This window comes from Phyllobates terribilis, unplaced genomic scaffold, assembly GCF_046119375.1.
Source record: "Phyllobates terribilis strain yellow unplaced genomic scaffold, ASM4611937v1 Scaffold_13__5_contigs__length_258822181, whole genome shotgun sequence".
Taxonomy (NCBI): Eukaryota; Metazoa; Chordata; class Amphibia; order Anura; family Dendrobatidae; genus Phyllobates; species Phyllobates terribilis.
In genome coordinates this window covers 27661036-27679490 of record NW_027362773.1, presented here as the reverse complement: position 1 = coordinate 27679490, position 18455 = coordinate 27661036, and the positions used below count along the sequence as shown (strand labels likewise).

Genomic DNA, 18455 nt, shown 5'->3' with positions numbered 1-18455 from the left:
GATTCTGGTAGATAGGAGGCGGTTTGCCGGACTCCTGTCTGCCTACCACAGAATATTGATGTGACCGTTGGACCAGGGTCCTGCGAATTTATTCGCTCATCTCTAACTTATCAGTATTTTTGCCATCTGTAGGTCTGCATTGGAGCTGTAGATGCAAAATTAAACAAAAAAATTGACCAAGACTTTTTGAAAAATTGCTTATTTTTATTATTTTTGATACAGTGAAGCAATTAAAAATTACTAGAATGCAGTAGTAGGAGACATAGGAGTTAATAGTCACTGTTGTACTTGGCCAGTTGTATTAATTGGCAATATTTCTTCTTCTACTGACCTTATCTGGATCTCTGCCGCCTTTTACAGTTTATTGACCTGGTGATGAAGTTGAAATTTAGCAAAGGTCACTTTTCTTCTAGACATGAATATGACATGTGGCATTAGGGAATGCTAAGAATGGGGACATATTATAGCAATTACTTTTATCAAGCCTTTTTTTTGCTTGACAAAGGATTCTTAAGTCTGTCTCCTCTCCTTAAAGACTCTCTACCTACATTTGTTTTTTTAAGAATAAATAAATACAAACCTATGCAGAATCACTCTCGAAACATTACTTACATAACTTCAACTAATGGTACATACGTAAAAACACGTGGTTCTTAGCACACATTTGATCAAACTATTTGAGCCCATCTGCAAACAACAAAGTGACCTCTTTTAGATGGGACCCTAATGCAAAAGACTCATCTCTCTCTTTTATGCCTTGGCCATGGTCTCAATGTGATCTGGGCAACAGCATGCTTGCACCTGCTTATTTATTTCTTATTACATTTAGTGCTGGCCTAGGTCTATATTTTTTGCTGTGTGCAATGGAAGAAGTAGTTACCTCCAGGGTCATTCCCCCCACACACTCATCTTCCCAAGATTTATGTAGAGCAAAGTATTGCTGGATCCAGTGTTTCTCCAGTTGACATGAGGCCTGGGCATGGCGAAATGTGAGTTTTTACTTTGTCAATGGTAGATGGGGTGACATAGTTTGATCAAATGTGTGGAACATAATATATGTATGTGGATATAGTACAAATCATGTATATAATGTTTGTAGAGTGCTGTTGCATAGTGTTAGTATCTATTCATTTATGTTTTGACACTTCAGGACATACAGTATAAGTAGGGGATTCATTTTTAATTTCATGATTCCCATCTCACAGACCTTAGAATGGTTAGAGGATTTGGGAATATTTAGCTTGCAAAAGAGGAGACTGTGAGGAGACTTAATAGCTGTCTACAAATTTCTCAAGGGCTGTCACACTGTAGAGGGAACAGCTTTATTCTCATTTGCTCATGGAAACACGAGAAGCAATGGAATGGAACTGAAAGGGAGAAAATACAAATTAGATACAGTGGGGGAAATAAGTATTTGATCCCTTGCTGTTTTTGTAAGTTTGCTCACTGACAAAGACATGAACAGTCTATAATTTTAAGGGTTGGTTAATTTTAACATTGAGAGACAGAATATATCCCAAAAAATCAAGAAAATCACATTATATAAATTAGATAATTTTTTTTGCATTTTGTAGTGAGAAATAAGTATTTGATAGCTCTGGCCAATGACACTTAATACTTGGCGGCAAAACTCTTGTTGGCAAACACAGCAGTCAGACGTTTTTTGTAGTTGATGATGAGGGTTGCGCACATGTCAGGAGGAATTTTGGTCCACTCCTCTTTGCAGATCATCTCTAAATCATTAAGATTTTGAGGCTGTCGCTTGGCAACTCGGAGCTTCAACTCCCTCTATAAGTTTTCTATGGGATTAAGATCTGGAGATTGGCTAGGCCACTCCATGACCTTACTGTGCGTCTTTTTCAGCCACTCCTTTGTTGCCTTGGCTGTATGTTTTGGGTCATTGTCTTGCTGGAAGACCCAGCCATGACCCATCTTCAATGCTCTTAATGAGGGAAGGAGGTTGTTGGCCAAAATCTCGCGATACATGACCCCATCCATCTTCCCTTCAGTACGGTGCAGTTGTCATGTCCCCTTTGCAGAAAAGCACCCCAAAGTATAATGTTTCCCCCACCATGCTTCACGGTTGGAACGATGTTCTTAGGGTTGTACTCATCCTTCTTCTTTCTCCAAACATGGCGAGTTGAGTTAATGCCAAAGGGCTCAATTTTTGTCTCATCTGACCACAGCACCTTCTCTCAATAACTCACAGAATCATCCAGGTGTTCATTGGCAAACTTCAGATAGGCCTGCACATGTGCCTTCTTGAGCAGGTGGACCTTGCGGGCACTGCAGGACTTTAAACCTTTAAGGCGTAATGTGTTACCAATGGTTTTCTTGGTGACTGTGGTCCCAGCTGCCTTGAGATCATTAACAAGTTCCCCCCGTGTAGTTTTAGGCTGATCTCTCACTTTCCTCATGATCAAGGATACCCCACGAGGTGAGATTTTGCATGGTGCCCCAGATCGATGTCGATTGACAGTCATTTTGTATTTCTTCCATTTTTTTACTATTGCACCAACAGTTGTCTCCTTCTCACCCAACGTCTTGCTTATGGTTTTGTAGCCCATTCCAGCTTTGTGCAGGTCTATGATCTTGTCCCTGATATCCTTAGAAAGCTCTTTGGTCTTTCCCATGTTGTAGAGGTTAGAGTCTGACTGATTAAATGAGTCTGTGGACAGGAGTCTTTTATACAGGTGACTATGTAAAACAGCTGTCTTTAATGCAGGTAAAGTTGATTATGAGCGTCTAACTGGTCTGTAGGAGCCAGAACTCATAATGGTTTGTAGGGGATCAAATACTTATTTCTCACTGTAAAATGTAAAAAAAATTATCTATTTTATACAATATGATTTTCTTGATTTTTTGGGGGGATATTCTATCTCTCAATGTTAAAATTAACCTACCCTTAAAATTATAGACTGTTCATGTCTTTGTCAGTGGGCAAACTTGCAAAAACAGCAAGGGATCAAATAATTATTTCCCCCACTGTATTAGAAAAAACTTTTTGACAGTGAGGATGATCAATGAGTGGAACAGGCGGCCACGAGAGGTGGTAAGTTCTCCTTCAATGGAAGTCTTCAAACAGAGGCTGGACAGACATCTGTCTGAGATGGTTTAGTGAGTTCTGCATTGAGCAGGGGGTTGGACCAAATGACCTAGGAGGTCCCCTCCAACTCTAACATTCTATGATTCTAACATACACGTCAGTAATCTGTGACCACTGGACAGGAGCCGTGTGAGTTGTTTTTTTACCCAATGGCGGCTGCGACTTTTCTTTTGATTGGCTGGCCTGGCATGACATCATCTTAGTGACGTTGCACCAGGCCGGCTGATCAAAAGAAGAGCCGGGGATGTGGTCAGTTTAGAGACAGTTCTTAGGGCTCCCGTGCAGAGCACCTGATTACTGGCGTGGCCAAAGAAGGGGGCCTTGCGATTTAATTCGCACCAACTATAGCAGCAGCATGTATTTGTTCCGTTGCCTTTTTTAAGATATACAAAATAAAAAAGGACAACAGCACTCTATAAGGGTCAAAATATATGAAGACACTGGGAACATTAAATCTAGACTGTGTTGTCACTCAATGAAATGTACTTACAAAAATGAAGGTTCTTAGCGCACAAATTGGCCATTTCATGTATGCCCATCAACCACGGCAAGGTTCGACCTTCTGATGGGTCCTATCCTACTAAATATGCCACTCTTGGACTATGTGCCTACAGGTACATGGGCAAACATGTCTCTACTGGGCTATGAGCCTACAATGTCAGGGCAAGTAGAACTGATTAAAATATAGTAAAAAACTGACCAGCATATCTTTAGTGTGAACAGGTGCCAGCCATTTTTAAGATGGCTTTGACCTGTCTAAATATGCGACTTTGATGTAGAAATGCAATCATAAATTCACCAATAAAGGTTAACCACGCCCTCACTGATCATCATTTTTTAGTTTTTGGTGCTAAATATTGGAGGAATAAATGGTTTAAAGCATTGATAAATTTGGCTTTGACTTTAATGATAATGAAATGTTGCAATTTGCACAAAACTTTTGTCGAAAAACACAATGATAAATGTCCCCCCACTGTATCCTGTAAGTTATCTTGTTGGAATCCATGGTTTACAATGGTCCCCTCTTTGGGATGTCCACCATATATTAGGGGCCATTAGTCGTCCCACATTGGACTCTTGTAATTTTCAGCACCTGATGAGAATCAGAATCAGTGAGTTCTCCACCTCACGACTGTGGAGGCTATAAATATAGCGCGGCGTCAGGCCCACATGCTAATGTAGGACCGGCATAGAGAGACAGCTCCTGATTTAGCATCCTCATCACTCCGGGAATTGGCGCTGCATCCTGTTTCCATGACAACAGCTGGTGATGAGGGAGCCTGCTCCATGTTTTCCCACAGATCTGACAAGTCAGCGTGGGCTGCTGAGGCTGGCTGTGCCCCTCCGAGATTTTCACACAGAAAATAGCGCGCTGGGACTGTGGAGGCGGTCGACGTGCTGGCATCAGTGAGAATAATCCATCCTGTGCATGATACTGATTGTATGTAGCTGCGGATGTGATCTCCATTGGTTTGTCCTGTGGGCCAATAATGCAATCCCCTCATTCATTTCTATTACACCATGACCACTGCTCATGTCCATTTCTAATTTCTTTCTATTCGGCCATGTTCACACCTTCAGTTTTTGGTCAGTATTTTACATCAGTATTTGTAGCCAAAACTAGGTGAGGAACAATCAGAGGAAAAGTATAATAGAAACACGTCACCACTTCTGTATTTATCACCCACTCCTGGTTTTGGCTTACAAATACTGATGTGAAATACTGACCAAATACTGAACGTGTGAACGTAACCTTAGTTGGTACATTCCAGATCACTGGGAGTCCTTTTATTTATACCAGTAATATGACCTGGAAAGGAAGACCAATATCCCATAGCCACAATCAACCGTTACTGCCCTATATTAACAGTGCTGAGAAAACTATAAAAAACAATTCATTTTATTTCATCAATCAATAAAATTAGAACATACAATATAAAAAAACTACATAGTTAAAAAACAAAGTGCCCAGTAAGAGGGACAGATTCTCAGCAAAGGATCCAAAAGTAATAGAGGGTCACCAATATAGATAGCCTAATATAATATAATGTATTAAGCTCCCTTATAACTTGTTCCCCAGCATTGCCCTAACCAATAATAGCGCTAAATGATGTTGGTAATATTATATAATATAATATGGGATCTTAGGCTCATATACATAGATCCACACAAATTATGTCCAACCAACCATATAGCTATAATAGTCATGATGGTGCCAGAGACAAAAGGTAAAGGTGAAAAATATATATACCTGATATGGAGATATTACCAGGAAAGCAAGTCAAGGAAAGAAGATCTGGGACCCAGAGCAGAACGCTGTTCCCCTTCACCCCAACGCGCGTTTCGCCCACTTGCTTCTTCCGGTGGGCATGTGAAAAGGAAGACCAATATCTCATAGTGTATACCCCATAACCTTAAAGGGGGTTTCCACCTATAATAACAAACAGGGCAGGTTCTCATCCTCCCCGGGTCCGGCGCCAGCTCCCTGCCACTCTCTGTACTTTTGCAGCATTGCTGACATCAGGTTGACAGTGCACATCATGGCTGTAGACAATTACTGAGGTAGACAGCACAAGTGAAATGAGCTCAGTAATTGGCTGCAGCTGTGATCTGCGCTGTCAAAGTGACTGCTGCAATCAAAAGACCGAGACCAAAGCAGTGGTGGGGAGCTGGCGCTGGACCCGGGAGGGTGAGAACCTGCGCTGTTTGCTATTTTAGGGATTCTAGCTAGTGATGAGCGAGTATGGTCTGTCAACCCTTTCGGCGAGCATGCTTGGGTGCTCGCCGAGTATCTTCAGCGTGCTCGGGTCTTATGTTTGAGTCACTCTGTGTGCATGATTTGCGACTGTTTGACAGCTCGAGTAACGAGCATGCTCGCTCATTACTAATTCTAACGCTTAACAGTGTTCTCTGATGCGCAGAAACATTGGGAGTGGAAGTACCAGTGACTCGCCGGCACCTGCGCAGAAGCAACGTGAAGCCAGTGCCCATAGAAGAGCGGAACACTGAACAGCAATGATGGGAGATGGAATGTACAGGTGTGAAATTTCCGGACAAAGTGGCATCACCGGGACCAAGTGACACTGTGGGAGGCGATACATAGTGTAATGAAGTGCGGAGGCAGAGTTATCTTCCAGGCAATGTCCTCCTCATAGCCTGGAAGAGGTCAGTTACATAAAGTGATAAAAGCTGATTCATCCACAACAAGGCACCTTATGTGAAACATACAGGTAGGATTTTTTTCAGCACTCTATGACCTGTGCGCCCATATAAATAGGTTAGATAGCTCAAATGTGGAGACAAACTCCCTTTAAAGGGAATTTGTCAGCAAATTTTTGTGTAATCTGACAGTAGCATGAGGTAGTGACAGAGACCCTGATTCCAGTGATGTGTCACTTAGTTTACTGAGTGCAGCAGTTCTGATAGAGTGACAGTTTTCTCTGCTACAGATCTAGCAGAGCTCAGTTGTTGCGCTGTGTATAACCAGCCCACACTACAGCTTTTTGTGTACATTGTATAGTGACAGAGCTGCTAATCAGTGCTGGTGGTGAGGTTGGACTGAGAACACAAAGCCAGTTGTCCTGTAGTGATAATCTCCTGCTGATAAAACACTGATTGAATTGAAACCGCAAAACACAGCCCAGTAAGTGATACATCACTGGAATCAAGTTCTCTGTCCCTTCATAATACTGCTCTCAGATTACATAGCAAAAACCTGCTGACAGATTCCCTTTAATAATGAAAAAAATGAGAATGCTGGTCAGGTGAGGGAAAGTTGTCCTCTGGACAGATTTACCGTAAACGTACACAATGCAATTATCATTCAGTCCCAAATGGCACAATTACTACTAATTTGTACAAATGTTATGTAATAAATACCCAGCGCTATTACCCTACTGCACAGCTGCAGGCACACACTAAGGAAGCACATCAAGGAAACACCAATGTATGACACTTCAGTATATAAAACATATATTTCCTGTGCTTGTGCCTATTTATGTCCAAAGAAATAAAAGCAATCAGCCGTTGCCCCACTAACACTGATCACCCAAACTGTAATAGAAATATAGAGATACCATACATCTGTATATGCCAGGACATAACCGTCATAAATCAGCATTCATCACTGAATGACATAAGAGGTATAGGTCAGTGTACATTTATGACGGTTATGTCCTGGCTTATGATATATTTATTATATATTTATCTATTACAGTTTAGCAGTCCTGGGGTCTTGATTGTCCGATCAGTTTCTCTCTTTTACAATAATGGTATGTTATAAGTTGACATTTGGATTGAATTTTGGAATTTGTTATTTGTACATGCTATATTTTAGTTTTTGGACAGACATTTTACTGTCATATCACTATATTCTATATACGCTTTTAATGCTATGCCCCTTTATATACAGCCATCGAATTATTATACAGAGTACAACACTGACTACAGTGGGGAAAAAAAGTATTTAGTCAGCCAGCAATTGTGCAAGTTCTCCCACTTAAAAAGATGAGAGAGGCCTGTAATTGACATCATAGGTAGACCTCAACTATGAGAGACAAAATGAGGAACCTAATCCTGAAAATAACATTGTCTGATTTGGAAAGAATTTTTTTTTAATTTTGGTGGAAAATAAGTATTTGGTCAATTACAAAAGTTCATCTCAATACTTTGTTATATATCCTTTGTTGGCAATGACAGAGGTCAAACGTTTTCTGTAAGTCTTCACAAGGTTGGCACACACTGTTGCTGGTATGTTGGGCCATTCCTCCATGCAGATCTCCTCTAGAGCAGTGATGTTTTGGGGCTGTCGCTGGGCAACATGGACTTTCAACTTCCTCCAAAGGTTTTCTATAGGGATTAGATCTGGAGACTGGCTAGGCCACTCCAGGACCTTGAAACTCTTCTTACGAAGCCACTCCTTCGTTGCCCTGGCGGTGTGCTTGGGATCATTGTCATGCTGAAAGACCCAGCCACGTTTCATCTTCAATGCCCTTTCTGATAGAAGGAGGTTTGCACTCAAAATCTCACAATACATGGCCCCATTCATTCTTTCATGTACATGGATCAGTCGTCTTGGTCCCTTGGCAGAGAACCAGCCCCAAAGCATGATGTTGCCACCCCCATGCTTCACAGTAGGTATGGTGTTCTTTGGATGCAACTCAGCATTCTTTCTCCTCCAAACACGATGAGTTGTGTTTCTACCAAACACTTCTACTTTGGTTTCATCTGACCATATGACATTCTCCCAATACTCTTCTGGATAATCCAAATGCTCTCTAACAAACTTCAGACGGGCCCGGACATGTAATGGCTTAAGCAGGGGAACACGTCTGGCACTGCAGGACCTGAGTCCTTGCTGGCGTAGTGTGTTGCTGATGGTAGCCTGTGTAACGTTGGTCCCAGCTCTCTGCAGGTCATTCACTAGGTCCCCCCGTGTTGTTCTGGGATTTTTGCTCACCGTTCTTGAGATCATTTTAACCCCACGGGGTTAGATCTTGTGTGGAGCCCCAGATCGAGGGAGATTATCAGTGGTCTTGTATGTGTTCCATTCTCTAATTATTGCTCCCACAGTTGATTTCTTCACACCAAGCCGCTTGCCTATTGCAGATTCAGTCTTCCCAGCCTGGTGCAGGGCTACAATTTTGTTTCTGTTCTCCTTCGACAGCTCTTTGGTCTTCACCATGGTGGAGTTTGGAGTGTGACTGAGGTTGCGGACAGGTGTCTTTTATACTGATAACAAGTTCAAACAGTTGCCAGTACTACAGGTAATGAGTGGAGGACAGAGGAGCCTCTTAAAGAAGAAGTTACAGGTCTGTGAGAGCCAGAAATCTTGCTTGTTTGTAATTGGCCAAACACTTATTTTCCACCAAAATGTGAAAAAAAATTCTTTCCACATCAGACAATGTGATTTTCAGGATTTGTTTTCTCATTTTGTCTCTCATAGTTGAGGTCTACCTATGATGTCAATTACAGGCCTCTCTCATCTTATTAAGTGGGAGAACTTGCACAATTGCTGGCTGACTAAATACTTTTTTTCCCCACTGTACATATACTATATTTACCATACCCACATCTAATACGTTTTCCGTGAATTTTCTAATTTAATGCTCCCCGTGTATGACAACAGCTGATTTCTTTGGGTATAAACAGGCACAAGCGCTGGAGATATATGGTTTATAAAATGAAGCTACAGGTATTGGAATTTCCTTGCTTTACTTATTATTTGTGAAAAATTAAAAAAATTGGCATGCATGGTAGCTAATATTTTTGGGCCATCAGATATTAACAGAAGTTTTAAAAGTGTTGTCTAGTTTAGAGTAAATCGAGGGTGGTTCCCTGCTTGTAACCAAAATCAATTTTCCAAAGCTCAGAGTCGCTACTCATATGTGTGCATTACAGATGGCCTACTGATAATATTAGGAAAAATGCAATTCCTCACATTCCCTGCGGGGGTGCTGCTGGGAAATTGAACACTGCCCCCACCCTATTTCAGATTACAGTTGATCACAGTTGTGAGATATTGTTAACTGTGTTTTTGAGGAATCCGTCGAAGGCTAGGTACAGGCGACTGTGTATTCTCTCATCCAAGAGAATCGGACAGATTATACAAACCAGACTCCGGTCAAATTCTGATCAGCGTTTGATCAGAGTGTCAGCATAATGTGATCCGACAATCTCGGATGAGGAAAAGATGGAGAAAAAAATGTCTTCATCTTTTTCATTTTATGAGTCCATGGAAATTAGACTGCACGCAGCGGTGACTGGCCGGGGGTATGTATAACTCATACATACTCTCCGCTCCCGGGTCTGAAATCGGCGAATCCACGCAGACCACAGTGCGTGTGCTGGGGGGATTCATAAGTCTGTAGTCACACAGAGTGACTGCAGACTTATCACTTTTGACTGGACAACCCCTTTAATTATAAAGGCTTCTTTAAATGTGGAGCTGGACGGTGCAAAACTTAAAATTATGCAATTCCCTATAATTAATGTTGAACGGGCATGCTCGTTACTCGAGATTTATGAGCATGATCAGGTGTTTTCCGAGTATCTTCAGCATGCCCGGGTATTATGTTTGAGTCACTGTGTGTCCATGATTTGCGACTGTTTGACAGCTTTAATACGTGTGAGGAATGCCTGTTCCTTAGGCATTCCTCACATGTATTAAAGCTGTCAGTCGCAAATCATGAGTACCGAGTGACTCAAAACATAACACCCGAGCACGCTGAAGATACTCGGTGAGCACCTGAGCATGCTTGCCGAAAGGGTTAACAGAACATACTCGCTCATCACTACTTATAATACATTTTGTAATCATCACAACTCAAAGTCAAACCAATTTAATCAATGTATGAACTGTAACTCCAAAAATGTCGTATTTTCTATTCGATGCACCTCCTGCCAATTATTTTACATTGGATGCATTAGCCGTAAATTAAAAATACGCCTTACCAAACATGTAAGCGACATTTCCAATAATGATAGCACCAATAGACGTATTTCATCTGCTGACAAACATTTTATTTTTGACCATCAACGACAGCTATCATGTTTTCAAACCTTCTGTATAGAAAGGGTTAAGGAACCCATTCCAGCAAGATATATTAAGAAGCTATTGATAACTCAAGAAACTTTTTAGGATATTTAATCTTGGAATTCGATTTCCTGATGAAGCTAAATTTGCGTTGAAACATCATGTTTCATTATTAATGTTCTAGTCATTTTATATCATTTTTACTGTATATTTTTTGTATGATCATTTCTATTTGCATGTTTTTAGTATGTTCACACTGGTTTTTCATCCTTTCCCATATATTTTTTTGTCTGTTTCCTATTCCTAAATAATATATCAGGTCAGTTTTAATTCATTCTGGTTTTATTCACGTTTAATATAGGACTGATGGGAAAACTTTCCCATCGGACTTTAAGAGAGAACACCGGACTGCATTTGAAACGCGTTGCCTTTGTGTTTCCTCTGTCCCCTGCACACTATTATGAATTTTTAAATTATTGAACAAAGATGAATTTTTAATTAACTTTAGCAGAACATGGAACCTCAATTTTTCCATGATCTTCATGCCTGTCAGAAGTTTGTTCCCTGCATACTGGACTCTTCATGTTATGGTGAGCGAGCTGGCTTTCTTCCTCAGCAGTTGACTACCCCTTTAACCATATGGCATGGTGTGATGAAAGCCGGCCGGTGGGTGCAGCTCTCTGGCGCCCCCTTACCTCTCAGGTCAGTCAAGGTACTGCACCTAGAGAAAGTAGTGCCAGGTAGCTGCAACCCGCGCAGGGAACACGGTAGTGTGTTATCCCTTCAACGTCACTAAACCGTAACGTCACTACACAGCACAACTCGCTAGCGCCCTCTTAGCCTCAGGTCAGTCAAGGAACTGCACCTAGGATAAGCGGTCGCCAGGGAGACTGTCCTGTAACCTACTGGGTATCGGGGCCCTCTGTAGTGAGGGCGGTATATATATCTTCCTTGGCCGCGCCAGGAATATATATATCTGAACCTCCGACCGTCACTACCAGCCTTCCCCAATCCCCAGTTGGTATGCTGCCACCAGTCCCTATTTTAGATATACGCCCAGTCCGTGAATGGGCCTATATCGGGTCAGGAACCAACCCTGGGTAGCGTTTTGGCTTGAGCCGAGCTCACACGGACGTGCGTTCGTTATGCAGAATAAAAGGCAGGCCCACAATTACTTGAGGTAATTGATTATAATAATACACTAGATACACGATATACAACTAAATATACACAGGTATAAGGTCAGGCTAAACTATACAACAATGGAATACAACACACAGAATCACCACAGCATATCAGTTACCGGTTTCTTGATTTTCTTGTGACGCAGGGAGAGGATTCTGCGGTCGCAGGCACGGTTCTTTGTTACAGGCTGAGGCCTACCACCGCATGGTCAAACTGCTCCTCCCCTTGGTGGCCTCAGCTGGTGCTCAGATGTTCAGCACCCCACTCTTGGGTCAAGACTGACTTGTCTCTTGTCTGTCCTGCTATCTTACCTGCCCCGTCCCGCCCACTGCTGGTGAGGTCAGCTGGCTCAGTCTCCACCCTCAGGTCTAACTTCGATCAGAAGCCCAAATTCTATGGAACCCAATAACTTCTTCTGGGATGGTCTCATGATACCCCCAGGGGTTCCCATGGATTCGGGCCGCCGTAACCGACCTTTTGATATCAATTATGATACCATACGGTCCTCAGGAATGGCTCCGCGCTATATCTTGGCTTCCAGAGCACGTACAAACGTCTACCGCGGAGGCTTGTGTGCGCAATGGCTCCGGGACGCCGTGATATTTTTTTATTGGCCCATCCCACGCAACATGCGTGTACTATTCATGTTTCTATATCTTATGCCTCCATGCTTGTGACAGACAAAGAAACTAGTCCTATGGGACAAATGGTCAGGTACAGATAGACGAAGCACCCCCCCCTGCTGGCTGTGTTTCCTCTCGAAGTCTTTGAAGCTCCTAGCATTCAAGTGTTAAGTAGGCTTCTTATCTTACAGGAGCCTGGATGGGGGGAAACTATCTAGTTGACGTTTTAACAGAAGGTCCCAAGGGTGGGGGCTGCTGAAGTGTGGCCATCCCTGGATATGATTTATCATTACCAAGATGGCGGCTACAGGTTCATCACACCTCCCCCTATACGAGGGCGCGAGGGGGTAGCACATTCCTGTGTTCCCCCGTGCGTCCTTCTGCACCCTCCCCTTGCCGGGATAACCCGTCAGCGTTACCGTGGTCACGGCCTCTTCTGTGGCGAATGGAGAAGTGGTACTGCTGGAGAGCGAGGCTCCAGCGTAGCAACCTGCCATTCGACCCAGAGACCGTGTGTAACCAGCTGAGGGGGTTGTGGTCCGTCTCCACGGTGAAATGGCTCCCGTACAAGTAGGGCTGCAGACGCTGCAGGGCCCATACAATTGCCAGGCATTCTTTTTCCACCGTGGAGTAAGCCACCTCCCGGGGCAGTAGCTTCCTGCTCAGGTACAAGACAGGATGTTCCTGGCCTGTCGTGTTGACCTGACTTAGCACAGCACCGAGGCCAAAGTCACTGGCGTCGGTCTGTACCACAAACGGCCGGTCGAAGTCGGCAGCTTGCAGTACAGGGGAGCTACTTAGGGCGGCCTTGAGTGCCCCGAAAGCTGTCTCGCAGGCGACTGTCCAGTCGACTGCGACGGGCAGCTTCTTCTTGGTGAGGTCCGTCAGGGGCTTGGCCAGGGTGCTATAGTGTGGGACGAACCTCCTATAGTACCCGGCGGTCCCCAAGAAGGACATCACCTGCTTTTTGGTCCTAGGAGTGGGCCAGGATGCGATGGCATCCACTTTCCTCGGTTCTGGCTTCAGAACCCCCCCGCCTACCCGGTGACCCAGGTAGAGGACCTCACTCATGCCCAGCTGGCACTTTTCCGGCTTGATGGTCAAGCCTGCCCGGTGGATCCGACCGAGCACCTGCCGCAGGTGCTCTAGGTGATCCTCCCAAGTGGGACTGAAGACTGCAATATCGTCCAAGTACGCAGCCGCGTACCCTTCAAGTCCCTCAAGCAGCGTATTGACCATCCGCTGAAAAGTGGCAGGGGCATTCTTCATGCCGAATGGCATCACTGTGGACTCGTACAGTCCAAAAGGGGTGATAAAGGCAGAGCGTTCCCTTGCCGCGGGGGTCAGAGGAATCTGCCAGTACCCCCGGCTCAGATCCATGATGGTCAGGTACTTAGCCCCGGCCATCCGATCGAGCAGGTCATCGATGCGTGGTATGGGGAACGCATCGGTGGCCGTTACAGCGTTGAGCCCCCGGTAGTCCACGCAGAACCGTGTAGTTCGGTCCTTCTTTGGTACGAGGACTACAGGCGAGGCCCACGCGCTGCTGGATGCCTGGATCACCCCCAGCTTCAGCATCTCGTCTATCTCTTGGCGCATGTTTCCCTGCACCTCGAAAGAGACCCGATATGCTGAACGCCGGATCGGCGGGTGATCGCCAGTGTCCACGTCGTGGACAGCCATCTCAGTCCTTCCGGGCAGGCTGCTGAACAGCCCCCGGAAGGGGTGCAGGGTGGTCCCCAGCTGGGACCGTTGGTCCTCCGTGAGCTGGTGGCCAACCCCCACATCCTCGATGGACCCACCCGCCTTGGCTTGGGTGAGCAGATCCAGGAGGGTTTCTACCTCTCCTTCCTCGGGAAGGTTGCACACTGGGTGGGCAGTCGCTTCCCGCTCATGATGAGCCTTCATCATGTTCACGTGGAAGGCCTTCCTCCTTCCACGGGCGTGATCCAGGGTGACCAGATAGGTGACGGCATTGAGTTTCTGGTGCACGAAGTAGGGACCTTCCCAGGCTGCCTGAAGCTTGTTCTGTGGTACGGGGACCAGTACCCACACCTTTTGACCCACCTGGTAGGTCCTCTCACAAGCATTCTGGTCGTACCACCGCTTCTGGTCGGCCTGGGCCTGGGCCATATTGTCCTGCACCAGCTTTGCCAAGGCCATCATCCTGTCCCGGTGGCGCACGACATACTCGATGACCGACACCTCGGGGGTGGCCAAATCCCCTTCCCATGCTTCCTTCACCAGAGCCAGGGGGCCCCGTACCCGTCGCCCGTACAGGAGCTCAAAGGGGGAGAACCCCGTTGAGGCCTGCGGAACCTCCCGGTAAGCAAATAGGAGGTGTGGGAGGTAACGCTCCCAGTCTCTCCCGTGGGAGTCGACCAACATCTTAAGCATCTGCTTTAAGGTGCCATTGAACCGCTCACACAGGCCATTAGTCTGTGGGTGATACGGGCTGGCCACCAGATGTTGCACCTGCATTTGCTTACAGAGGGACTCCATCAGCCGCGACATGAACTGGGTCCCTCGGTCGGTGAGCATTCCTTGGGGGAAACCCACTCTGGAGAAGATCTCCAGTAAGGCGGTAGCCACCTTGTCGGCCCGAATGGACGACAAAGCTACCGCTTCCGGGTACCGGGTGGCATAGTCCACTACCGTGAGTATGAAGCATTTCCCGGAGTGGCTGGGAGTGGACAGAGGTCCAATAAGATCCACAGCAACCCTCGAGAAAGGCTCTTCGATGATTGGCAGAGTTACCAGTGGGGCTTTGGGGCGCGGCCCCGCCTTCCCCACCCTCTGACAGGTGTCACACGAACGGCAGTAGGCACCCACCGCGGCTCCCATCCCAGGCCAGTAGAAATGCTGAGCTATCCTGGCCTTGGTTTTAGCGATCCCTAGGTGTCCGGCCATCGGAATCTCGTGTGCGATCCGCAACAATTCTGCCCTGAACGGATAGGGTACCACTAACTGTCGGTCCCTGGGCCACGCCTCCGGTGAACCCTGCTGGACCGTTACCCGGTACAGCCGTCCCTGGTCCCAGACCACACGCTCGCAGTCTGACTCCATGGGAGGCTGTGCCGCCTGTTCCTTGAGAGCTTTCAGGCTGTCGTCTGCTTCCAACGCAGCCTGAAATTCCTGACTTGATGTGGCCAGAATCGACGAAACTGCCACATCCTCTGTCAGCCCCTCCGGGCATGTCACCTGGCCGCTGTCTGACCCGGCAGACACTTGGTCAGAAGTGGGGAAGCCGTCGGACCTCTGCAAGGCTCCTTGGGCTCCGGCGCTCCCACTCCTGGTGACAGCGGCTATGACCGCTGTGACCGTGGGTAGTGCCTGCTTCCCCTCTGTTTCTGACCAAGCCGCCCGATCAGGCAGGCTTCCTAGGCCTTTGGACATCTCGGATGTGGGGAACTCCTGCCCTGGGGTCTTACCTGGCGGCTCCTCTCTTGGGACACCCCCACCTCCCATGGCCTGTTCCTCCCCCTGCAGTGGGCCTATACTCAGCAGCCTGGATACCCCTGGGAGCCCTACACTGCCGGTAGCTGCCCCCCTCTCCATCCCTGAGCTTCCCTCTACAGAATCCTGCCCGCCCCCTCCCTCACCGGAGGACAAGAGGTCACGGCACGCCGGCTGAGCACCTCTGCGGGCATCCCCACCTGCTTTCACTAACCCTGTTTGTGTTGTGTCTGTGCAGGTGTTACCCTCAGGTTTCACTCCCTCCTCCTCAGCAGGACACACACTACATACAACATGGTTGGCATTAGCAGCAGACAAATCAATACACTCTTGGGGGGCCGAACTTGGGGGTTCAGAGGGTACATACTGCGATACTAGACGCCCCAAGTCGGTCCCTAATAAAACATTTGCGGGAATATTTGGCGTTACTCCCACCTCCCGCATCCCCCTTCCGGCACCCCAGTCCAAATACACCATGGCAACGGGAAGTGCCGGCTCCACGCCTCCAACCCCGGAGACGGAAAGAGTCTTTCCTGGTACCAAGTCCTGGGGGGACACCACCTCAGGCCGTACCAGTGTTCGTTCAGCGCCCGTGTCCCGCAGTCCCATGACCGCAGAACGGCCTATGGTGACGGGTTGGATGTTGTCCAGGGACCTACCACCACCCCCTCCCACACACAAAACATTGGGCGCTCTCTGGGACTGGGATGGGGTCTTTTGGCGCTGGGGACACTCAGCCCTAAAGTGTCCTGGTTTGTTGCATAGATGACAACGTCTTACGTCTGGTCCTTGCCTGGAGAGGGCAACAGGGGGATACACCCCTTGTGTTCTAGGGGCCGGGGAAACAGGGGCATGACTGGGCTTACCCCCTCTCCAGGTGCTGCTGGCAGACTTCTTCAGCTCAGGCGCCCTGTTATTGGCATACTCGTCTGCCAGGGCCGCTGTAGCAGAAGCCCCTGTTGGTTTTCGGTCACGGAGGAACTGTCGGAGGTCCTCTGGGCAGTTCCACAAGAACTGCTCCGTGACGAACAGTTCCTGGACCTCCTGGCGGGTAGTAAGCGCTAGACCCGAGGTCCAGTGCTCTGCGGCTCTCAACAGCGCCCGCATATGATCGGTCCAGGTGTCCTTGGGGCCACGCAGCAGGCTCCGGAACTTCTGGCGGTACGACTCGGGAGTGAGGTTGTACTGCCGGATCAGGGCCCGCTTGATGCAGTCGTAGTTCTGTACCTCCCCGGCAGGTAAGTCCCCCAAGGCATCCAGGGACTTACCCCTCAAACGGGGGGTCAGGTATCTGGCCCACTGATCCCGGGCCAGATGGTGCTGAAGACAGGTCCGTTCAAATGCCACCAGAAAGGAGTCCAGGTCCCCATCCTTCTCCAGTAGAGGGAAGTCCTCAGCTCGGACTTTGGACGACTTGGTCTCCTGATGGGTTGGTTGCTCTAGCGGAAGCCCCCGCTGGGCCAGGTCCAGTTGGTGCTGGCGCTCCGCAGCTCGCTCTGCACGCTCCGCAGCCTCCCGGCGCTCTGCAGCCCGCTCTGCACGCTCCGCAGCCTCCCGGCGCTCCGCAGCTTCGCGCTCCTCCTCCGCTGCCTTCTCTGATGCTGCCAGGAGGGTTTTGTAGACGGCATCGCCATGAGACTGGAGACTTGCCATAGCCGCTTGTAAAAGGGCTTGTGATCTGGACAGGCTGGGCTGGGTAGGTGGTGGGCAGCCCACTGCGGGACCGTATACTGGGGACTGGCTCCCTGAGGTGCCCGGGCTGGACTCCTCCTCGCCATGAGTAACAATGTCCTCCCCTCCTGCCACACGGACCGTAGCATTAGCCTCCTGCAGGGTCTTGCTCCTGGTGCCGTCTGCCATCTTGGTAACCGACACCGCTGCAACCCTGAGTTTGCACACACCTTGTTATACTTTTAGCCTGACCGTCTAACGTTGGGCTGACCTTAAGACTCCAGCAGTGGAAGTTACCACTGGCAGTCTTTAGTGCCTGGGAGTAGGGGTCCCACAACACTATTATTCTGCAATCCCACCGCTGCCACCAATGTGATGAAAGCCGGCCGGTGGGTGCAGCTCTCTGGCGCCCCCTTACCTCTCAGGTCAGTCAAGGTACTGCACCTAGAGAAAGTAGTGCCAGGTAGCTGCAACCCGCGCAGGGAACACGGTAGTGTGTTATCCCTTCAACGTCACTAAACCGTAACGTCACTACACAGCACAACTCGCTAGCGCCCTCTTAGCCTCAGGTCAGTCAAGGAACTGCACCTAGGATAAGCGGTCGCCAGGGAGACTGTCCTGTAACCTACTGGGTATCGGGGCCCTCTGTAGTGAGGGCGGTATATATATCTTCCTTGGCCGCGCCAGGAATATATATATCTGAACCTCCGACCGTCACTACCAGCCTTCCCCAATCCCCAGTTGGTATGCTGCCACCAGTCCCTATTTTAGATATACGCCCAGTCCGTGAATGGGCCTATATCGGGTCAGGAACCAACCCTGGGTAGCGTTTTGGCTTGAGCCGAGCTCACACGGACGTGCGTTCGTTATGCAGAATAAA

At 47.6% G+C, this 18455-nt stretch overlaps 1 long non-coding RNA gene across 1 annotated transcript in view; it reads left to right on the top strand.

Annotated features, from left to right (window-relative positions):
* The first annotated feature begins 4299 nt into the window (after positions 1 to 4299).
* LOC141173674 (uncharacterized) overlaps positions 4300 to 18455 on the top strand; it is an 82550-nt gene continuing 68394 nt past the window's right edge. The window contains exons 1-2 of the long non-coding RNA XR_012252653.1: positions 4300 to 4513; positions 6028 to 6336. This is a non-coding gene — a long non-coding RNA (uncharacterized lncRNA). The remainder of the gene's footprint in view (positions 4514 to 6027; positions 6337 to 18455) is intronic.